We start from the raw sequence: 25,086 nt of genomic DNA on the forward strand, positions 1-25,086 counted from the left end.
TAATTCCTCCTCCTCAAACAATGTAAACAAAAAACAAGGGCCAAATTCTGAACGCATCATTTGTTGTCTTGTACATGCAGTTTTACCACTCACCAATGTTCACAGATACAGAAACACATTAATAAGAGATGCTTACTTTCAGCAAAGTGAACAATTAAATAAAGCCTCAAATAGATATTCTACTCCTCCCCACAAAAGTGTTTCCAAATTCTGGCTACCATCTAAAATGAAAACAATTTTTTGTTATCTCCCAAATTCTATATTGCTGCATAGGTCAGAGATATTGTAGTTTCAGCTCCAGGACACCATGATAAAACAAATATCTCAATAAAGCAAGTGATGCAAATTTTGGGGTTTCTCAGGGCATATATAAGTAATATTTACACTATGGTGTAGTCTGTTAAGTGTGCAATAGCATTATGCCTTAAAAAAACAATGTACAGACCTATAACTGCTGCTGCGTCACTTCAGTCGTGTCCGACTCTGTGCGACCCCATAGACGGCATCCCACCAGGCTCCCCCATCCCTGGGATTCTCCAGGCAAGAACACTGGAGTGGGTTGCCATTTCCTTCTCCAATGCATGAAAGTGAAAAGTGAAAGTGAAGTCGCTCAGTCGTGTCCAACTCTTCGTGACCCCACGGACTGCAGCATACCAGGTTCTTCCATCCATGGGATTTTCCAGACAAGAGTACTGGAGTGGGGTGCCATTGCTAACTAAAAAATGCTTAATTGGGACTTCCCTGGTGGGCCAGTGGTTAAGACTTCATGCTTCCACTGTAGCGGGTGCCGGTTCAATCCCTGGCCTGGGAATTAAGATGCTGCATGCCACAAGGTGTGGCCAAAAAAGAAAAAAAAATTTTTTTCAATTGCTAAAAAATGCTACCCCTCATGTGAAACTTCAGCAAGTCACAGCAGTAACATCAAAGATCACTGATCACTGATCATAACAAATATAATAATGAAAAAGTTTGAAATAGTGTGAGAATTACAAATATGAGACACAAAGACACAAAGTAAGCAAATGGTATTGGAAAAACGGTACTGATGCCACAAACCTTCATTTTGCAAAAACCAACAAATACCGTGCAAAAGCTGCAAAGTGCAACAAAGTAAAGCACAATAAAACAAAGTATGCCTGCACCTGAAACTAAGTTTGTGTCTCTTTTTTGAATGAACACCAGAAACAAAGGCTTTCACTGATAACGCCTAAGTCAAGAAAGTTACCCTTTGGCTTATGTCTCAAAGTTACCCTTTGGCTTATGTCTCATTAAAAGTTTCATCAAACCCATGCAAACCTAAATTTCAAAAAGACAGCTTTTGACACATCTACCTAATACAAAACCTTAGGGATTATCTTCCCCACTAGGCAGTGGATTTTGATACATTTTTTTCTGAAACTACTGTTGACTTTATGTATTACAAACACATTTTACACCAGCAGCAGAACTAGAGTAGTAGAGATGGAAATCAGGGTACAAAATAAAGAACTCAGAGGCCAAATGTTAGAATTCTTGGGTATAAACTCTCCCCATTTAGTGAAGAAATGTGTCTACTAGTTAAATGTCCCAAGAACGAGGGTTCTTTGCAAATGCATTAAGTTTATCTCTAAACTTACACACATCCATCCACTCTCAGAGCACCTTCTTATGAACTGTTTGTTCTGCTTAACTCAAGTCAGAGGTAACTTGGCAGTTTAAAACTTATGTATCTTTTTTCAAAGAAAATTGTGCTTGGTTTTGACTACTTCTGAATGATTCTACAAATCTATAACTTCCAGCTATCCAGTTTTCCTAAGATACAAAACTCACTCACTCATTATTCTATTAAATCACCAAAACATAACCAATATGGACAATACAGATCATTTAAAAATAAGTGTCTCAATCTTTTTGCAAATGGAAAGTTAGCGAATATTCTGAGACACACTGGGGTAAGGTCAGAGGAAAGGATAGGGCTTTATGGATTACAAAACACACATTACATCAGCAGCAGAACTGAAGTTACCTGATTAGCAAGCCAACAATATCAGTCTCCCAATTTAAACCTGAAATCATGCTTCAAAAGAAACACACATACAAACCCATCTAGCTTTGCTCCTCCTTTTTCTACCATTAGTATCTCTCAACCAGTCAAGCACTAAGCAAACTCAGACAAGAGCAAAATTATGAAAATCCACTTCATCACAAAACATCAAAGGGCTTTTCAATTATATAGGAAGTGGTTAATGCAATGACACAGAAACAGGTTTCAGATGCTTTCACTTATACCAAGAAAAAAATGGAACATACTTTTTTGACTTTCTCTATAAATAATTTCTGTAATGTGGCCTGCTCTTCCAGTCTAAAAACTGATACCTGACTTCCAAAGCATCTACTGTACATTATTGGAAATACCCTACTTCACCAAACTTGAAAGAACTTCCTAGACACCAGAAATAGTGAGGTTCAAGTTTGCACAGTAGGTAAGGTAGATGAAGACCTGCTTAGCAATCTGGTGTTACCCCGGATAGGTGCGGTTAAACGGCAGTGCATAGTGTCTCCTTTTGCCCGGTACTGAGAAGTCAAACTGTCCCAACATGCAGAGGAATCTTATGAGCCAAGAGTAATATTAACAAAAGGAAAAGTATATTGGATTCCCACAAAACTTTCCAAACAACTTCAGGGCACCAGAGAAGCCACAGGGGCTTGCTTCCTAGAACTAAAGGAACTTGTGATACTGACATTTGCTTTATATCCATTTTTGCACACAATTCCTTACTACAAACAACTGCAAACACTCCTCTGAAGGTTTCAAAGATTTATCAACACATTCAAGCTAACAGAAAAGCATTTCACAAGCAGGAACGGCCGGCCACTGCCTCGCAGCGTTAGCAAACAAGGGCAAAGTTCACCAAAAGCAAGAGAAAGTGAATCACACACTCACCAACGACAGACTCACAACTCATGCAACTTCTTACACCTAAAACAAAAGAGACAACACCTAAGCTACTGCTGTCCACCCTTTCCAAAATTCCAGCTCGTGCATAAATCCCACCAGACCCACGAAAACGAGCCCAATCTAACCCCAAACAGGGTCGTAAGCATCAACGAGTACAAGGACAGAGTGGAACGCTGTAAGAGAGTGGGGAGGGGCGCAGGGCACAAACCACAACAAAATAAAGCAGACTCTAAAAACTCTCAGGCACTAGCCACAGCGAAATTTCAAAGTCAGAAGGCCAAACGGCCAGGGTCCTACAGATTGAGACCCCCCCCTCACAGAGCCGGTAGCCGCCAGAGGCCCCCCCTGGCCAATCTAACGACAGCAGGCCACCAAATTAACCGTCAGACCGCTCTCCCACCTCCCAAACACACAACTAACAGGCCTTTGGCAACCTGGGGGCTGCTGGGGGCCCTCTAACGATACAGAGAGCCCCCCAAGCCGTCCGGAACAGCAGAAACTCCAAACTCTTGCCTCAGCGGCGGCCATCACAGCGAAAAAGCGAACTTTTACGACAACTCCCACAATGCCTGCGGCCTACAACTCCCAGAGTGCACCGGGCGGCGCCATGGTTAACCCTGTCGTGGCGCCGGGACTGACGAACCCTGCTCTTCTGCCCATCCCAACTGCTAGTTGTTGCACTTACTTTTACCCTCACAATCTGAAACTAACTTTGGAAGTTTTGTCAAGCTGCTACAGTTATACTATCTCAGCGCCTTCTTTTATCACACAAACAACGCCAACTGCCCAGAAAATTATCCCTGACAGAGAACTTTTTGTTATCTCCAGAGCTCTCCTCACAGTGCCAAATGTTTTGTCAATCAAGGGGACACTTAACTTCAATTAATCTTCCCCTTCGCTCTAACTTTCTGGCATTTTTCTAAATTAAAATAGCCTAGAGGTTTTGGTACTCAACTTTATTAGTTTAAAACCTGCTTCCTAAGTTCTGGGAAGCAACAAGAAAGACTAGCCTATAACTGACCATGATATTCTACATCTCTCTATTTTATAAAGACGAATTTCCTCAAATATTTGACTAAGAAAATTCATGCGAGTCTAAATAAGTCCTAATAAGGCAAATTAGTTATGGGCAATATATCTTTTACATTTCAAGGTAATTTTTTTAAGGGAAAACCTTATATGCCAACATACTTTGCTTTCCCTTTTCTATATGGATAATCAGATACAGCATAAACCGTTGCTTTATTTCTTTCTGAATTTAAAATATCAGCAAACAACAGGGAAAGAAACATTTTAATATAATTTGAAAAATGAACGAAGATTTCATTCTTTCAGAAAACTACAGCAAATCTTTTACTCACGAAAAAACTCCTTTAAAGTCTTTCCATTTTAATTAAAAATGAGGTTTAAAATACATTTCTTTTAAGTATATTGCCCATAATTTCAGAAAAAAATGACAATCACATCTAGAGATCACTGTATTATCAATATTAGTTAAATGCCTAAGCTGTAGTTAACACAAAGGAGCTTACTCAGACCTCTAACTGACTGACAGACAAAATAATTGCTTGGAATTTGATGCGTGCAGCAAAACAACACCTAGAATTCCCCTAAAGTATCTGCCATTTTTCTCGTACTCAAATATAAAATAAAATGTACACAATATCTGATTTTTTCATTGAAACATTTTGCCATTTGAAAGGGCATTCAAAATCTATCATGAATTTCGAATCCCAAAACTCAGAAATCCTAATACATAAACAAAAACACAAAGCCTTGCTGTTAAGATAGGTCCTCAGCAAAACTATTCTACCATATTCTATTTTAAACGTGTCTCTTCATGTTACATTTAGCTTATTAGTAAAGGTTTTGGTCTAGTAAACTGCAATGAGAAAATACTTCTCCATTTATTTTTTTCACTCATGTTACACTATGTCATTTCATTAACAACTGAGATAAATGCTACATACCAAGACATAAAAAATTATACATACATAGATATTTTGAAGTTTAGTTCATTATACTATTTTACCTTCTGTATTTTTCTAATTTTCACTTAACACTTTAGTTAGAATTTAGCTAGAAGAAGTTGCATTTTTTTCTCCTATTTTTAATAGCTGCCAGACCATAAGAATTTAATGCATATTTTATATATTACTCTCCTGATGTTAAAATATATAATTCATAAGAAAGACTCAAAATCAAGTCAGAAATGAAACTTATCTCTTCTTATATGTATTACATGCTTACAACTCTCTTCTCAGTTCTATGAGGTCATATTTTCCATTAGGAGATTAGTCATTTTTTCTTTTCTTTTATCCTTTAAAATATGAGATTTGAAAATTGGTACATTAGAAAGATGTATTTAAAGATTACAATAGAAGTAATTTTGGTTTTTTTCAGGTTACCATAATTCTTCTTTTAAAAATAACTTAGCAGTTTAGTATATCCTAATTAAGTAATTTAAGTAAGTCTTAACCTATAGACTTAATATTAACATGAGTTTCTTCCTAAGGAGGAAACAAATATATTCTAGAAATAAATTCTTCAAATTCATACCAAAAATTTACTATTTTTCTCCCGAAGTTTTTAGGTTCTGTTTTTTCACATGAATTTTTACGTGTATTTCTTAAAATTCTAAATCTCTATACTGTGATTTTTAAAATATTCACATGTAACTATATTAACCTATTTAAAATTAGGGGAAATCTTGTTTATTCTTGAGAATATATGTTAATAGACGTCAAACATTGCAATCTATTTCTTTTTCCAAATGTGGTATTGGTGACAAAGCTAGAATGTACAGATTGCAGATCTTACAACAAATTCTATATATAATTTCAGTAACTACTTCTTTAATTCTTTTAACCCGTAAAATACTTCGAAGCATCTCTAAATGTTTAGACGTTTTAATTGCATTTTTAGTTTATCTACCTTAAAACATCTGATTTTCATATATGTAATTTATACTGTTCATACAAGTAAACTGCACTAATAGAATTTCTCCCCAAAATAGAATGAGCTGCTAATATTCTATTATGCTCAAAAAGTTAGTCTGTCTTTTCTTCTCTGACACTATCAGTATTACACAAGCAAAAACTGAAAAGAGGTCACACACAAATGATGAGTTCTTGCCTGATTTAAAGTAATTGTTTATATTTATGTTATGACCCTACAAAGCAGTATTTTGAGTCTTTCCCAGAATTTAACCTTCTCTCTCAAACCTTAATTACCTTTAATTCATTGGCCTGCTTTTAAAACAGCGACCAGTCTTTCAAATTTATCAAAATAGTCTACTTTTTATTTCCATATACGTTTACATTTATGTTTAGGAATATTCTACCTGTCTGAAAAATCTCTAGTTTCTGATTGTTCTAAATAGAATTTTAACTTTATGTCTAAATACTTAGGAAAGCTGGAATGATGGCAATTCTATTATCATGTTAGTCTGTGAGAAAGTGCAAAAAAAGGGTCTCCTTTTTTTCCGGGAAATTGATCTTTCTAAATCAAAGTTTTCCAACTACTTTGTTTTATTTAATTTTAAAAAGCTTGCTTTCTCTCCTCTTCATAATGTTTGGCATCAGTTAGGATAAGCAAAGCTTACGTATGTGTTACTTCTTTTCTCTAATTGAAATGCTATCTCTCCAACAGATGGATAAACAATGGAAAAACGTTTCCTTACCTAAAGATGATATGTTTCACACTTGAAAAGAATCTTCATGGTTCATGAGGAGATAAAACTTTTTAGGTTTTCCTATGGAAATGAAAAAGATACAGGTTAATGAATATGATCACTTTCTACTCTGTAAAAAATCATAATAGGATGATGGCTATTTGAATCTTTTTAGTCATAATTTTAGACAGCAAGGCCTAAATATAATTTGATTAAATAGATGCTGTCAATTAAAAAGTCATCCTGTTTTACTGTTTAAGTTTTATCACAGAACCATCACAGGGTAGTAGTTTCCTATCCTTACTTGTTCTGTTATTCTGCCACTGATATATCTTGTTCTTATGCATATGGCTCAGTAGTTTTAATACCCTTTCAATATATTGAAGCCATTAACTATCTTTATGTATTTTAAGATTTTTCTAATACATAATAATGCCTCCTTTATATGTATTTTCTATAGTCTAAATATCAAATCAATATGTGAAAGAAAAAAATCCAAACTCTAAACTTTCTAACTTTCAAAAGGCTTTTTCTAACTACAAATCAATTTCCGCAAAAAGAGATATGTGAAACACTACATACTCTACGGTAAAAATACTAATACTTTAAGACAGAGTAAGATCTAGGCTGAATTTTTAAAAACAATTATCCTGCTCCTCCCTCTTCCTCTTTGTGCTGATAATTTTTTCTCCACTTTAATTCAGTATTACATTCATTAACTCACATCATGCCTTTTCTCCAAAGAAAAATTACCTTCTTCTTGGAAAATTTTCAGATTCCTTACATTTCCCTTTAATTTCACAGAAGGATCTACTATTAATACTTCAAATTAAGTATTAATTATGCTGTTTCTCCCTTGAAATTCTTTTCCTAGACCTGTTTTCTAAGTCTTCCTTCTGTAAGATTCTACCATACTCTAACTTAGCTCTTTTTTTTTCAAACACCAACACAATTTGTCTAATATTTATTTCCCCAACATTTGAGGGCATATTCTAATTTTCTCTGTTGCATTTTGATGCACGTTTCATAGTCTGGCTGATGGTACCTCTTCATACGCTAAATACAAATAAGTGCACTTCCCATTAGAGACATGTGGGCTTTCATTAGACAGGCAGAAATTTCTTGTTCTTCACCAGGATGTCCCACGTGGGATTCACATATGGATGAATCAAGTTGGAGAGCTCAGGTGAGTTAGATCCACAAGAAAGAATGCCAGCCACAGATATCACTATTCACATCACCGAAAGAATCTTGCTCAAACTACCTCGATACTGTACAGGTTTAAAAATTCACGTGCACAAGCACTAAAAAATTCCTTTCCTTAGGTGACCCTAGGCTATTTTTGATTTCTTAAGCCATTATTTTCAAAGGATGTGAACTTTGTGGTATAATTTGCATACACAAAGCAAAGGTTTCTTTTGAGGGTAGGATAGTTGGCCACCCATAGACTCAACCAGTTTCTAGGACGGAAGCCACATTGACCTCCAAGGTTTCCAACCCAGACTAGACACTTGAGTTCTGCCTCTCAGTTTGCCTGTCATATGCTCTGAGGGATTGAAAATAAGCATACAACTACACCGTGCCTCAGTTTCTTCATCTCCAGCTTCATTCTCTGACTCAGTATACCAAACCGATGCTGATGTGGGAGTAGCCAGTGAAGGCAGAATCAACAGGCCAAAAGCAGAGGGACTTAAACTAACCCGGCGTCTGTTCCTCAACTCCACCCATTTTTCTGAAGCATCCCAGCAATGGAGGTGGGCTGTGGCATTGGGTGAGCTTGAGGGAATGAAATGGACAGCCTCCAAAATCTCCAAACCCTACACCAGTGCAGGCAGTGATATGGCCAGAAATAACAGCAAAGGTTTTCTTTCTTTAATAATAATAACAATAAAAGCCGGACTAAAAGCCTCTTACTAAAATATTGACATGATCGGTAAATGCTTTTTATAAAAAAGAAAACACAAGTGGGTTCAGAGCCATAAAAATCTTTGCTCCAGCCTCAGTGCTGTTGGGCTTCCCTGGTGGCTCAGATGGTAAAGAATGATTCCTGGGTCTGGAAGATCCCCTGAAGGAGGGCATGGCAACCCACTCCAGTCTTCTTGCTTGGAGAATCCCATGGACAGAGGAGCCTGGTGGGCCACAGTCAAGGGGTTGCAAGGAGTCAGACATGACTGAGCGACTGAAACACAGTGCTGTTGGCTTTTTCTCCATGTAAACAGACAAACTAGTCCTCACTCACTAACCCTATGCTTTTGTAACTGGGAATGAGCACAGTGAGGAGCCTTTAAAACCCTCAGAGAAACTCCCTCCACCCAACACTGGCTCAGTGCCTTGCAAAGGAAACGCAGCAAAGCATTGTTAGTGTTTAGGAGGATTTCTGTCCCCTCCCCTGTTCAGAACTCCACGCCAAATTAATCTGACTCATTCAATCCTGTTGAGATTCTTCATTATTTAAAAGAAAGCACTAAGCTTAAACTTAGTTAAAAGTGATTAAAAAAAAAAAAAAAAGCCAAGATATATTCATCCTAAACAGTAACAGATTAACTGCTTACCAGTTTCAACACCAGCTGCAGGTGGGGTTGATTCTTCATCTGCTGGAAGCATCGACACTGCCAGACTCTCCCCAAAACCTCCTTTTCATTTTAGAAGCCAAGTTCCTAAAAATAATTTTAAAAAAAAAGAATTTTCTTTATCATGGACTTTTATACATTAATCACAAATCCAATGGAACACCGTTTAGCATAAAATTAGAGTTCTCTCTCTTCCTCCTTCTCTCCCTCTTTTTTAAAATTAATTTGGGAAAATTCACTGTCTTCTCTGCTCTGTTACCTGTGTATCACTTTAAAACTCAAGAAACTTCCTCTGTCTTTTCCTTCATCCTTACTTGAAATCTCTCTTAAACATACCACAAATTTCCCTGGCATCGCTGTAATGTAATCCCGGCCAAATTTCTCCAAACTCTGTTCTCATAGAAATGTAAAATGAGGGGGTTGTACAGGACAATCTCCAAGGTCCCATTTAGCTCTAACATTTCTATATGTGTCTGTGATGATCCAGAGAAACTGGACTCACTCCACATGAGCACCCAAACTGGGGCCTCATTTCTATGTTACTGCTGTCACTGTGTTTCTGTAGACTTTTTGCTCAATTACAATATAACACACATTTTTTCATGCCTTTCTAGGCTAACAGTCCCCTCTTCAATTTGCTTCTTCAAACTATTTATTTTCTTTCTCTAAGAAACCTTCTATATCACTGATATTCTTAACTCCATCCTTCCCATCAAGACCATCACTGCCACCAGCTGCCTTTTTCTGACCTAACTGAGGATCTCTTAATAACTCTGTAACACATTCTTCTAAGTAAAACAAGTGTTTACTTACCCTACTGTTGACAGCGTCATCCTCCTCATATCCTCCTCATCTATACCATTTATGAGTTTCCTAGATGACAGATGACTAAACACTGCTCACTTAACCTATCAATCTTCTAATGCAGACCTATTATCATCCCCATATTACACATGAGGAAATTGAGGCAAACAAAGGTGAAGTCATTAAGCCAAGATGTATTCCTAATGAGTGAAGGATCCAAGTTTGAAAACCATGCGTTATGGGGACAGAGCTTGTACCCTTAACCACCATGATGCACTGCCTCTCTGCTTAAATGATTTCCATGGGCCGTCTCACCTCTAAAATCCTCTGATTACCCAGCACTTGATTACCTCAGAATATGTAATCTCTTAATTGATGAATTAAGCATAATCAGAATATCTCTTTTAAGATTGTGAGAATTAAAGAAATTTAATGTAAAGCACTCTAAACAGTGCCCGGCACAGAGTAAACAGTTTGAGAAGACGTCAGCAGTTATTAATGGGCGAGCTCTCAATTTGCTAACAAACACACTAAGTTCAGAAGTCAGAGGAAAAGTCTAGGACTGGAAACCAGGGGTAACACACCCGCTTTTTCTCCTTCTTCTTTTTTTAAATACTATTTACTAATGCAAGACTAACTTAAAAGACACAAATTTTAAGACTTTAAAATATCCCATGTCTCGTGTTTCTTAGTCCAGGACTTTATCTATTGAACCACACTGCTCTTGCTAAGGAGCGAATTCCAGGGAATCAAGTCTAGATTTGCCTGTCTTCATCTCCTGATGCTCAGCTGAGCTTTGTTAACCTGCAAGTCGGCAGTGATTGTTTTGGGAAGAGCAAGATTACCAGACCCTTCACATCTATTAAAACTGGCCTCCATGTTGAATACAGGTTTAAAGTGTTTTCAAATGGTGATACTGATTTGATGAAATGTATTTCTCACAGAACCCTATACTTGAAAATGAGCCCATTTTATATGTATTAACTGAAAAAAAAAGATAAAAGGTGTTCAAAAGGAAAGATCTCCCTACCTGTATAAACAAAACTGGGGCCATTTACATCTTTAAATCAATGTGACATATTAAATATGGTAATAGTAGTTTCTGTCATGCATTTGTGTACAGCAAAGAATCAAAGAGCTTGACATCAACACAGGTGAAGCTGAGCTGCGCACTCTAGAATTTTATGTAGAAACAGTCCCTGCACTACTGGAGGTATATTTTCTGTTTGTGTCCTCATGGCAATAAATAAACACACACATTTTGTGAGAAACAAATGCTATACTGATATACCATAAAAGTACTACATTACTTGGTTACAACATAGCTATTGTGGTCATTACTATTCAAAAGGTAAAAGAAACATTTTAAAGAATTACATAAAGCTGGCAATTTTAAAGACAATTAAAATAAAATAGCTTGGTATAATTTGTAATTTCATAATTTATATCATCAACATCAGATTTGCAGTTAGCTTATACGGTGATATTGACTACCTTGATTTCCTCTCAAGTTCTTTTCTGAGAATCCAAGTTTTATTTCTGTGACCTTCTTCAAGCAACATTCCACCTTGCCCCAAGGTCAGAAACCTAACTTTTCATCAGTTAGCTCAAGTAAATAAAATGAAACACATCTTCATTTTTTAGTGTCTATTGTGCTTTTCTTGTAGTTTCAATTATAGGATTTTAAATGCATTTAAAAAACATTAAATAATATTTTTGTACAGGATTTTCTTTTTATGCCAATTTATGTCTTACTAATCATATTCTTACGGAGAAGGCAATGGCACCCCACTCCAGTACTCTTGCCTGGAAAATCCCATGGATGGAGGAGCCAGTCCATGGGGTCACCCGCTAAGAGTCAGACACGACTGAGCGATTTCACTTCCACTTTTCACTTTCCTGCATCGGAAAAGGAAATGGCAACCCACTCCAGTGTTCTTGCCTGGAGAATCCCAGGGATGGGGGAGCCTGGTGGGCTGCCGTCTATGGGGTCGCACAGAGTCGGACACGACGGAAGCGACTTAGCAGCAATCATATTCTTAAGAATTAAAACATCACCAAGAACTTTAAATTTTCCCTTAGACCAGAGAAATTCTAAGTGTATGATTCCCTCTTATATGTGCACAAAAATATTATCTCAATGAAATTTTATTTTATCAAATGTGTGGTATTTTTGGCATCAAAATAGTGAATCCCTAAAGGTTTTTTTTGGGGGGGGGTCTAATTATTTATTATGGAAAATTTCAAAGAAAAATAGAAATAGTATAATAAATATGCATGCATACATCATTTCTATTTAAATAGCTATTAACATTTAATCATTATTTGCTTCATCTCCCTTTTTTCTTTACTGAGGTACTCTAAAGGAAATTACAGACATCATGGCATTTAACTCCCAAATACTTCACCGTGTCCATCTAAAAAGTAAGGATATTTTCCCACATAATCAGAATGCCATTATCACTCCCACCAAAATAACAATAACTCCCTATTACCCAGGCCATATTCTCATTTCTCTACTTGGAATATAATTTTCTTGATAATATCTTTTAAGTCTTTATTCTGTCATCAGTGAAAGTGTATACGTTCTTAATTAAAAGCCCTCTCTAAAGAAGCTAATTCCAACCAGTTGTGCTGGGAAAGCAATGCCCACCCTGACTGCTCCACACCCGTTATCTGACTGACCATCACGCACCATCTAATCTCCCTATGTCTGATGGCGATATCACGTTACATCAAACACTGATGAGAACTGGATAAAAGATTCTGTGAAATTTCAAATAGATATCTCCCCTCACTAATCAGTGGACACTGGTGAGCAAAGAGAGTGGGACAAGGGACCATAAACCCTGAATATAGTGACATAGCTTAAAATAGGGTTATTTTGCCTGATCATTCACTATAGGTCTGTATAGCCCCATCCACACAAGATGCTAAGGCGGTAATTTTCTATACAGTCAAATTCATTGAAATTCAGAGGAAAAAATTCACTTTTCCTTCAATTATTTGGTTAATTTGGTAAAAGTAAAATTATAATAATCCATGAGAGGGATGGAACAACTGGATTATCTGGATTTCTTGGAGTGAGGAATAAATAGGCTTTTCGAAGGATTCAGGGAGGAGGCTGGAAATTAACCTGACATAAATTTTGAGTTGTGCTTTGTCATAAAGACTAGGGCAAAAGACCTCTCTTTTACTTTTGAAGGACATAGAAGAATAAAGAAAATAAGTAACCTACCTAAGTTTATCTTTTCTCTACCATCAGCAAACTATTTGTTTTTCTAGAAATGATCACATCTTTTATCCATATCTATATATCTTTGTTTCTCAAGAACTCACACAAACAAAGGAAGATGGTCAGTGAGGGTTTTGCAAGTTCCGACACTTCAAGGCTATTCTTCCATGCTATTCTCGGTGAGAGCATTTCTTGTAACAGCTAAATTGCATCTTTTCTCAACCTTTACTTTTGGCATCTTCCCCTTCTCCCTGAAGCCTCAAAGCCACCTTAAAAATGTTGTTCTCTTATTCTTTTTAAATTAGTTTTTTTTTTTCTTTTGGTTTACCTATGACCGAACTAGTTAAGGAAATACAAATTTTAGTTTGTTCTCAGAGGTAAAACTAGGTGAAAAGATAAAAATACCTTCCCCTTCCCTGTAACCAAAGGGTACCATATTATACTTTCTCTTTTTTCTTTTATAATAAGGGAACTACAGCAAAAATATGAAGTAGAAAAGATTTACTGACAGTATCAGAATTGAGTAAGGCATGCTCAGCAACACTCAGCCACGTGCCTTCCCCCCAAGAACCTCATTCGAAAAGACACGCCAAAAATAAAGTAGATAACCAACAAGGAAAAAAAAAACACACCAATATGCCCATGTGTACATTTACAAAAATATATGTGTGGAAATGTTTACATTTGATATGATAATTTAGGTGGAGGAAATCAAAGTGAACTACTACCAAGAAGGGACCAACAGACAGTATGGGAAACCAGAATCCAAAGACAATCTTTTATTTTTTCCTTTAGTCATAAAAATCTTTCCAGAAAAATAAACCACTTAATAGTTGGCTACCTCCCCTTACCACTCTTCTGAATTTAAAGGCAAGAAACATGGAAACTGTGCAAGAAGTTAAAAAAAAATGCTGTAAAGGACCTAAGGAGATCTAAAAACGCAGACATCCATGCCTGACCTGTGACATTGTCTGCAGAGCCGGTCAGTGTACATGCGGATGGACAGACAGGCTGTGCATCTACCCTTACCCCTGTGGTCGGCACATTCGACACCTTCCTACCCTCATTCAATGGGATGTTACAAGAAACAACCTTAAAACACACATCAAAAAACATTAATGGCCTCACAAAAAAGGTAGTTTTTTCTCCTGCACAGAGTAACTAAGTGAAGTTTACAGTATAAGTGGTCTTATATTATGCCATCCTCTACAGCATGTCCAAGAAACAGGATGTTAGCATCGTTTACTCATCTAATAAGTGTTACTAATTCTCACTGCATCCCCGGTAATAAAACATTGGTCTTTGAAGTTGAAAGGGTCCTTAAAGATCATCTAATTCAATTTTTTCTCTCTACAGAGAAAGACGAGAGAGGTAAAATGACTTACCGAGGTCATACAGCTTTCTGAACTGCTTATCTTCTTCAGCAGGATGCAAAAAGCTCAAAACAAGGAACTGCCAGGGACATAATAGAGAACAGCTAGCAAAACTAAAAGATGAAGAAGAATTGTACCTTCGGACAACCTTTCAGAAGAAGGAAAAGCTCTGGTCGTTTTCTTCATCCCTTCTTTCTCACTTCCCAGCCCCTCACACACACACACCCAGCCAGCCCCAGCGCCATGCTGTGCAGTGACCAACCACTGCCTCCCGATCGCTCTCCAGCCCCCGGGATGGTGAGAGGGAGAGATGAGAGGGGAGCACAGGACGCTGGCTGTAGACAGAGAGGCTACCCAAGACGCAGTCCAAACCATGCCTCAGGAAAATGGCAGGATCCCTGCAGATTGAGCTCTCCATCACACGTTGATAAGGTAGGTCATTTCTCTGAGAACCCATAGCTCATTGCAGGGTACCATAGGGCAGAGCAGCTCAGGGTTTAACAGAGAACAATTCTTACGATGAAAGAAAGGAATGGGGAAGAAGAGAGGGAAAAAAACTCATTTTTTTGTTTTTCATTCAGTCTCCTGATATGGAACCTTATTGTTTCGCAGTATTAATAGTCTCCTTTTACTGAATGGGTCGAAAGGAGCTCGGTTGGTACCTATTAGGACTAACCAGTCTCTGGACAAAGTAGAAACTGCCTTTAGGAATTTTGAGGGAAAATGTTTGGAAGATCTTCTTTTAAAAAAAAAAATAGTGATGCTGTATCTGTTAACATGTAATTTTTAATTAACTTAGAAATTTTTTGTAGTATTAAAAATCTATATTCTGGTCTCTTAAAGTAGTTGCCAATAACAATGAAAGCTTAACAAGTAAGTTGTGTTTATTTCTAAAATATATTTTAGAACGTCCTCTTGATACAAGAGGACTTGGAGCTCTCTTATTAAATAGTTATAAAGAGACACTTGAGTTCCCTTACTTCCCACCCAATCTGTTCAAAAAAACTTTATTATTATTATTATTATTTTTTTACCCCTGGCCTAACCACCCACCATCTACTTGCTGCCCGCACCAAAACTCAAAACTCCTTTGTAGTCTCAGTCATGTGTCCAAGCAATCAACTTTAGAAAGGCAAAGGTACATTTTTTTTTTTTAAGAAAAGAAAGCTATTAGATGATTAATATTTCATTTACAGGGCATTAAGTCCAATGCTGGGGAAACTTCAGTAGAGGTGATATATTAATTAAGGCAGTAAAACCTCAACCATCTTAAACCTTCATGCCTTTTACCCCTTCAGTTAGCTATCCAGTTAGGTTCTTACAAGGAGATGAAATTCACAGAAACACAGAAGTTGAGGCAGCCAAATAGCCAACCTTCCCCCACAGTCCACTCTGCTGCAAGATTCTTCAATACACGACATTTAGACAAAAATGCTTCTGGCTGTCACAGATACCTTTGTGCTCAGGGGCTTCCCGTGATTTTTAATACCCTTCAGGACAGTATCCCCTAAAAAAAATGGAAGCATGAGAAGCAAATAGAAATGTAGTACATTAAGCTGAGAGCTGAAAAAAATTAAAAGCACTCTGGAAACCCCCACTTTGGGAGTAATTCGGACCCTTGCTATCTTGTCAATAGACACTTGCCCTAAGGTTCATTCATCACCCCCAAAGACAAGTTGTCAAAGTAACTAGAGGACTTAAACTCAACCAGCTCACTTTGCACATCTTATAAATAGACTGGGATCGGAGAGGACAGCACCCACAGTGACATGACCAGCAGGTTGAAAAATCCAGAACTTCCTCCTCCTCTCCGGTTCTCTTTTCTATGCCCTGGATTTCACCTTTCCAAAACGTTTAACTATCCATTACCTCAATTAATCCTGTAAGGAAACCTCTGTGGCTGATAGAGTTATCCCCATTTTCCAGACAAAGAAATTACTGTAAAAGTTTACACCAAGAGTCACTGCCAGACTCAGAATTCAAGTCAGATCTCCCGGACACACTGGAGAAGGAAATGGCAACCCACTCCTGTATTCCTGCCTGGAGAATCCCATGGACAGAGAAGCCCATCACTGGGCTACAGCCCATGGGGTCTCAAAGAGTCGGACGCGACTGATGGACTAACACTCCTGGACACAGAATCAGATGCTCTCCTAACTGACAACTGAAAGCAATAGTTTCTGCTTGTTGTCTACATTTGAACTTCACATATTATGATTTTTCTTTGGTATTCCAATTTTTTTTTAAAAAAGCTAACAATTAAAAACATCCTGTTTGAATTGGAGAGCAGACAAATACAAATATTCCCTCAAAAAAAAAAAAAAAAAAAAAGAATTTCAACACTCCAACATCCCTACTTGGAGAAGGAAATGGCAACCCACTCCAGTATTGTTGCCTGGATAATCCCATGGACAGAGGAGCCTGGTGGGTTACAGTCCATGGGGTCGCAAAGAGTTGGACACGACTGAGTGACTAACACACAACATCCCTACTAAACAGTTATGGAGAATGTATTGATTTGTAAGTTTCCTCTGGGTCTCACAGCAGGTTTTGCCATGGCTGGGAAGCCCAACCCTATGGGCTTTCCTATTTTATAGTGATCCTTTAATACAGAAAAGAACATGCAGTCACAAGAAATTCACCAAGTAAACTGGTATAAAGCCTATCAAGCCTGTGGGCGAGAGAGTATGTCCTTCCATGCTGAAAAAATGAAAGTGTTAGCCGCTCAGTCGTGTCCAACTCTTTGCGACCCCACAGATTGTAGCCCCTCTACCCCCCAACCCTGGCTCCTCTGTCTATGGGATTCTCCAAGCAAGAATACTGGAGTGGGCTGCCATTTCCTTTTGCAGAGGATCTTCCTAACCCAGGGATCAAACCCAGGTCTCCTGCATTGCAGACAGATTCTTTTACAGATTCTTTTCTCAGAAGATGTAGAGAAAAGTGATAAGGAAGAGAGAAGAGGAAGAGAGAGGAGGAAACTGCACCAGGCACGCTCCACAAACTCCAAGAATGGGATTCCCAAAGGGTTTGGATCATCTGCCGGTCAACTCTTCTGAGGACAATATAATTTTATATCGGTTAGGGTGACCTAATAGATTTAAAAACGTAGAGAGAAAACTGTACAAATACGAAGGACAAATAAAAATATAATAGTAGCTTTTTCAAGGTACATTTAGAGATAATGAACTAGACTTACTCCTGTTACAAATAAACAAAAAAGACCACATAAGATCACAATTTGAATACCAAGATGTTACAGGACCCCAATAGAATCACTTGACACTGCTCATTCGCAAAACTATAATATTATAAAAATTACTATATTTTGTTGAGAAATCTAGGTCATTTGTTCGATGCAAAGAGATTGCAAATAGGCTTTGTCAGAATTGGCAGTTATTAGATCTTTCCAGGTTTGTAGATAGAGAGGAATAAAGACATTTCTTCCTTTCCCCTCCCTCCCATCCTCCACCCATTATCCATGTTTCTCCAGAAAAATAGTCCTGGGTAAATCAACTTCCAATTCTATCAACATTTAAAAAAAAAAAACAGTAGGGCTGGGATCATGTTTGGCCCAGTAACTACTTTATAACATTTGCAACAGTAAACCCAGACATCAGGTGAAATATTATGAGATTAATGGTATGGATTATCAGTAAAGATAAGTGACATTCTTAGATGCTCATTTAGATAGCTCGTAATACTTTTGATTAAGCCAGTTAAACGATGTTGCAAAAGTCAACAATACTTGTTTGAAAATTACTTAGATGAATCTTGGAGCTTTTTAGAAGAGCTTTGGGATAGTCTACAGACGGCATAACGTGGTATCACAGTTTAGTTACAACCATGAATACAATAAAATATACAAAACCAAAAGAATATACATGTATGCATCCATGTATTTATTCATTTGTTATTTCTTTGGTTATGGTTATAATACAGGTTTTTTTTAAAAAAGGAGGGGGGATTAGCAAGTTAACATTGCTCTGGAGACTAGTTCTAACCTAGCCAAATGTGTATTAGGACACGATGTTTTTAAGTCGAAGTCTGAAAAACTGCAAGACGGTGAAGTGGTCTTCTTGTCCATTTTTATTAACATTTATATTTGCACAATGTATTCTTTTTGTGTAGCCAATTTCTTTTTTATCTGTGAGTTATGAGCCAGTGCTCATCTGAATGCCTAACACATCTTGAGAATTAAAAATGCTTCTAAAATTCTAGTCAATCGTGATAATGAAGAGTGATCAAGACCAGAGGGTTTGCTTGTTGCTGGTTTTATTAACATGTGGATAGCAAAAGAAATGTAGTCAATAGTTTGCTAAGCTTGAACCAGTAATGTCACTGAGAATGCTCAAATCTATTTTATTCGGGGTAAGTTTCGAACAGAAAGTTCTTCAGTAAAATGGGATATCACTATAAAAACAAAACATGAGAACCTAATAAAAAAAGAAAATTAAAATGTTTTATTTAAAAAAGGAAAGAAAATTGTATTGAATGGGATCTAATTTCTCTAGTTATTAAAAAAAATCATTGCTTTGTAATATTTATGTGGTATGTTGCAGACATTTTAAACCATAATTTTATATTTCTTCTTTTTTAAAAGTAGATTTATAATATTGTTTTGATTTAAGTGTGCAGCAAAGTGCTTCTGTTATATATACGTATATTATTTTTTCAGATTATTTCCATTATAGGTTATTATAAAGTATTAAATATTGTTCACTGTGTTATACAGTAAATCTTTGATGTGGTATTTCTTCTTATGTGGTATTTGTAAAAAAAGTCATAAAGACAAAAACTTCTGGACTAACATTGAGAGTTTTAAAATATTATTATTACCTATATTGTAACTGGCAAAAAGAAAAATTTGCCACTGTTTTTTTTTGGCCACTGTTTTTCAATTCTTTCTAATAATACTTTGAAAATACAGATAAGATTTTTTTAACATTAGGCAAAATTAAAGCTTCTTAAAGATTTATTGACAGAAAACAAAATTCTGTAAAGCAATTATCCTTCAATTAAAAAATAAATTGATTAAAAAAAACTTCTTAAAGATTTATTTATCATGATCAAGAGTCTAAAGGTTAGAATTATGTCAGAATTGTTTGATCAAAATCTAGAGAGGAAAGTCATTTAGAATATCTGAAATTATGTTTCAGAAAGAGATGCAATTTACTTATTAAGCTTTCATTGATATTGGCAATTACTCTGAGACCAGAATACAGATTTTTTTAATACTATGAAATTTTTAAGCTAATTAAAAATTATATGCTAACACATATAGCATTACTATTTTTAAAACGTTTTTGGTATTTCATAAAGGCATAATAGTAAATAATAAAATAGTAAAATGACATTTTAGGGTTATTTTTTAATTGCCATTTTAGTTTTCTCTATGGTCCTTATTCTATATCATTATAAATACTTTGTTAAATCATGTTATTTTAACTCAAAAACATACCTAAATTATTTTTTCTTAAATACAGTTCATTGTAATTGAGTCAATTTTGTTTTCAAATTAAGGACTAATACTTAAACAGAAATTCAGGAGATAATAGGGATTATCCCTAAAATTTTTCTTAATGTTGGTATAACTTCATACAATTACTATAAAACCAGTTATTGTGTTTTTATAATGTCAGTATTTCTGTATGAAAACCAAAAATCTGCACAGGACTCTGTTGCCTGCATGAAGCCTCACAACCGGATGTTTGTAAGCGTCAGGTAGCTGAGAACCGAGTTGTTTAACCTTTGTGCATCTTCTAAAACCAAGCTATCCCTCCGTAACTTTCAAAATCGTGAGATTAATTCATTAAGAAAGTAAAGCAAAGTAAATGCAACTGGTTAGCCATAGATTTGAAGGTTCTAAAACTGTATTAAAATTTCCCTCCTTATGGATTCTTTCTGTGGCAGTTCCTACATTCTGTGTAATACCCATTTTACTATTATCTTCACCCCATAGAACATGTAATATTTATTTTTATAGCAATGCAAATACTTAGTTTAGTAAGATAAGATTATGAACCATGTTTTGAGTTACCCTTTGCATCAAAATTGTAATCTGCTGTATCTGTTTCATTTAAGCCTAAGAACTGGAAAAATAGAAAGTTGAAAAATAATGGTATTATTTTCCTTTGAAAATGTTACTTATTTTACTTTCAGATAAAATGAAAATAACCTTTTCTTCTGAAATTATTGTTTTAGCAAATTAAAAAAAAAAAATGCAAGAAATCTTCAATATGCCATATGGTTTCTGTTTCTTGCTACTAGTTCATTTATCTGTAAAAACAGAAATGCATTATTTTTACTTGCATTTTAAAAAACCAATAAATAAATATGTGATGAATTCTAGAATTTATACTTTATATTTAGAATTTATAAATAAACTGAAGTAAGTTGAAGGTTTATATTCCAACTAAAGTTTACAAAAATCTGAGCAATAAAATATCAACTTACTTAAATTAAATATTTGGCACTCAGAATAAAACTTTGTTATTCTGCTTTATAAATCTAAAAAGAGCTTGACTAAAACAATTAAAAATTTTATATATCTTGTTAAAACTGCTTTTGGTATTTAGTAAGTGTTTTAAATAGAATTTCTATTCAGAATGTATACTTTCCCTTTGTTTTATAAATAGATACAATGCAGAGTTTTTTTAATTTCAGTTTTTCAAAACTTGAAATTAAAAAATCTTAAGCAGTTAATACTTTCTTGGCAACTCCTTGCTTTTCATAGAAATAAAACTTTAATGAAGTTATCTCATCTTCCTTTCAAATATTAGTATTTCAAATATCAAGAATTTAAAATTTTAAAAAGCAGAGGAAGAGTTTTCAATATTTACAATAATGTTATTCCTAAACTAAAAGGTTTATGAATTAAAAATAATTTGTATTAACATTTAGAAATTACCAATGATTTCTTATGGAAGAAAATACAAAATCATATTGCTTTTTAACAGTATTATATGTTAACTATCAGTCCAAACTTGTTAATTTTGGTCTTTTAAAATATTTTTTGAATTATTAAAGACAGATTTCAGGACTATGTTGACAGTGAATTTCTATAGTTATCAATTATGATTTCATAAAAATGTTCCAACTTAGCAATAATTATAGCAATGTACTTTACAAGGATAACATCTTCTTTCTATAATTTGGTTCTTTCCTTTAAAATAAGGTTCACGTAAACATATGATAAAATGTCTTACATGCTTTCAACATATTTCTAAGCTATGATTCCCAACAAAACATATTTTAGTCCTATCTTCTTTTTTTCTAAATTATAAAACAATTGCCAAAATGATTCTTAATAAACAAAATTTAATCTTTCAGATTATTTTAGAATTATCTATTTTTACTTTAATTCTGAAAATACATGAAATTAAAAAAAAATATGTACATCATTTTAACAGTTGCTATTAGTTTAACATTTAGGGATTAAGGCCAGCATTTGCCACAGGCTTTATAAAAGCTTTATAAAAAAAAGTTTAAAATATTTAATCATGCCATCTTGAAAAAAAAACTTCAAATATGACAAAACCGTAATGGAAGATCCTAAAAGTTAAATTTGAGGAAGTTTTAATTTTTGGTTTTGCTTTCTTTTTATATGTTATCAGTCTAGCTTCATAAACTTTAGGCTTTTTGTGAATAGATAACAGCCATTTCATGTATGATTTGGAATCATTGTTTTGATAATGTTTTTGTTTGTAGAACTGTCTTTTAAATTTTGTGTGTGCCTGAACCTTCCTTAAAGCAGTATCGGAATTAATGTGATTCTGTTGAATGTATTCCATTAGTCTATATTTGAAAAAAGTAGGATAAATAATAAGCTTCCTTTTAACACTTATTTAACTATTCCTGGTTTAAAGATTATGCTTCTAATTTTCTAATAGGGTGTATGAAAGGCCTTTGCAGTAGTAATTTCTGGCATGAATGGGTTTCAAATTTCAAATAATTTAAATATCTGATATATTTCATGGACTATTAATCTACTCAATTTTTACTTTGAAATTTACAGCCCAGTTCAGTTTTATGTGAACATTTTATTTAAATTTTTAAAGTATACTTATAATGTGTTTAAAAAAATTTTTTTTTAATATTATCTACCTTTATCTGACTGGATCAATGCAATTGCTTTTGAACTTCTGAACCTTTACAATTTCATAGCTTGGCTGTTACTTTAGCATCTATCAATAAAAAATATTAATGTGTACTAAACACTGGTTATAATTCCTTCCTTTATTTAAAGTGTAATTTACAAGAATATACAAATACCATGTAAACATAACTATAGGGTATCAAATCCAGCTGAAGATAGCTTAATGAATGTCTTTTGTCTTCTGGTTAAATCTTGTCATCTCATCTGAAAAAGAAAGGTACTTAGAAGGTTAGACTTAAGAAAACTTTTTAGTAGGGAGAGGGGGGTCATTACAAATACAAGATTTTCTATCCCTCATTAAAATAGCTTCCAATTTTCTTGAAAGAGGATTCTCCGAGAGCTCCCTTTCTTTTCCTATAAATTATACACATTTTATTGAGTTTGAACGCACAGGAAAAAAAATGCTCATGAAATTTCTTACTGACTTAAATCTTAAGGCGCTTTTCAAATTCTCAGACTGAAGTACAATTATCTGGTGAATTGATCAGTGAGGACAAATAATTCAGATAGTTTAGGCTCCTCAAAATTTTTTTTCAGTGAGGGGATTTTTTTCCTTTGAATTATCTGAATAATTGCTTCAACTCTCCAGTTCAATTTGCAAGTCTAGACAGGAAACTAGATTGAATAAGGCTTGGAAGGATCGTGAATTTTTGAGACTGTATTTTGAGTTGTAATTCTTACTATCTTCCATGTGTAACCCCCCTGAATGCTTGCATTTGAGGCCTTCCAGAAAGCTTGTGAAGTTTTAAGTGTTCATCCTATATATATGGTTTTAAAACTTACCAGGGTCTCTTCTGCTTTTTCTCTTCTAAAAATTCGACTCAGATCTTCTTCATGAGGCACGTATAATGAAGGAAAATATAAATCATCTCTCCTCCCCCACCCAGTTTTCATGAACAAATGAAAGTGTTTTTACTCTTTTATATAAAAGGAAAAAGTCTGTATTTGTGGTTTTTTACAACATATTGCTGAAGGACTCTTGTTTTTTTGAGAAAGGAAACAATGTAGCAATGGTTTAATTTGTTAGACACAGATTTGTTCGATTATATGTTGCTGAAACCCTGTATTAGAAAACATTATGGATCATTTAATAAGATAAAAAATAAGCGACTTTAAAAAAATCATGTTTGAAGAATGTGCAAAAAAAATCTGAATCTTTAATCATCATTTTTTCAGATGGCTAATAGACTGGAAAAGAGTTTAAAATGTGAGTGAATGAAGGTGGTCAATAGATACAACCTTTCAGTTATAAGATAAATAATTACTGGAGATGTAAGGAACAACATAATGACTACAGTTAACACTGCTGTATAATATATTTGAAAGTTGCTAAAGGAATAAATCCTAAAATTTCTCATCACAAGGAAAAAAAATTTTATAACTATAGTCATTGAACTTACTGTTAATAATTTTTCAGTGTATGTAGGTCAAGTTATTATGCTGTGCACCTTAAATTTATAGAGTGCTGTATGTCAGTTATATCTCAATAAAACTGAAAAAGAAAACTAGTAAAAAGAAATAAAAATTTTAAAAATATGATGGATTCAGAAGTTCTAATGAATGTCAGCTTACAGCTCAAACAATTGCTATTGCTATGTTGATAAAACAAGACCTTGCATGGAATTCTTTATTTTCAGCCATTTAATATAAATTATACTCTCACTTCAGAATAAAACTTGGAAGGTAAAGATGTAGCCACAAGATCCAAAAACCATACAAGGCCTTGAATTTTGTTAATCAGTTGATCTTAAAACATGACTCTAGCAATATTATTTTCCTTACTGTTATTGTTGAAACCCACAAAGTACCTTTTTGACATCACAAATAGCATCTATTCACTATTAAACAAACTGAGCTAACCTAAAGGAAAAAAAAAATACTCAAAACAGAAAAGGATTTAATCACATACCCTGTAGAACTGTTTGATTTCCTCTTGATGTTAAAATTCATGAGACTGCCTTTTCCAAAATGGTCCTTTATTAAACCATTTTGGTTTGGGTGTACCTAGATAAATTTTTATAAGCCTTTCTCCTCCAAAAAATTTTTCTCAAGGGGATTCATGTCTTCATTTCTCATATGATGGTTCCTTATTCATGCCCTCTTTTCTTTTCAAAGTGCATGAACTAGTAAAATTCAGGTGAAAGGACACTAGGCTAGTAAGTCTGCAATAGCACCTTTTCAAAACATTGCAGATTCCATCAGTGAGTTGCAAATCTTCATTTATAAAATCTGGTCACCTCCTTCATCACATATCCTCTTCTATTTATCCTACAATGGATTTTCAGTATTCTCACTGATAGGATGAAAGTGAAGTTCCAACTTCAGATAATAAAAGTTT

At 34.9% G+C, this 25,086-nt stretch overlaps 1 long non-coding RNA gene across 2 annotated transcripts in view; it reads right to left on the reverse strand.

The window, feature by feature from the left end:
* The window catches only part of LOC113905391, a 101,854-nt gene that overhangs the window by 23,127 nt on the left and 53,641 nt on the right, over nt 1-25,086 (reverse strand). For both annotated transcript variants that reach the window (XR_003514658.1, XR_003514657.1), the window contains exons 3-4: nt 9,164-9,268; nt 6,621-6,692 (exon numbers count right to left, since the gene is read on the reverse strand). This is a non-coding gene — a long non-coding RNA (uncharacterized LOC113905391). The remainder of the gene's footprint in view (nt 1-6,620; nt 6,693-9,163; nt 9,269-25,086) is intronic.

This window comes from Bos indicus x Bos taurus, chromosome 15 (genome assembly GCF_003369695.1).
Source record: "Bos indicus x Bos taurus breed Angus x Brahman F1 hybrid chromosome 15, Bos_hybrid_MaternalHap_v2.0, whole genome shotgun sequence".
In the NCBI taxonomy this organism is placed as follows: domain Eukaryota; kingdom Metazoa; phylum Chordata; class Mammalia; order Artiodactyla; family Bovidae; genus Bos; species Bos indicus x Bos taurus.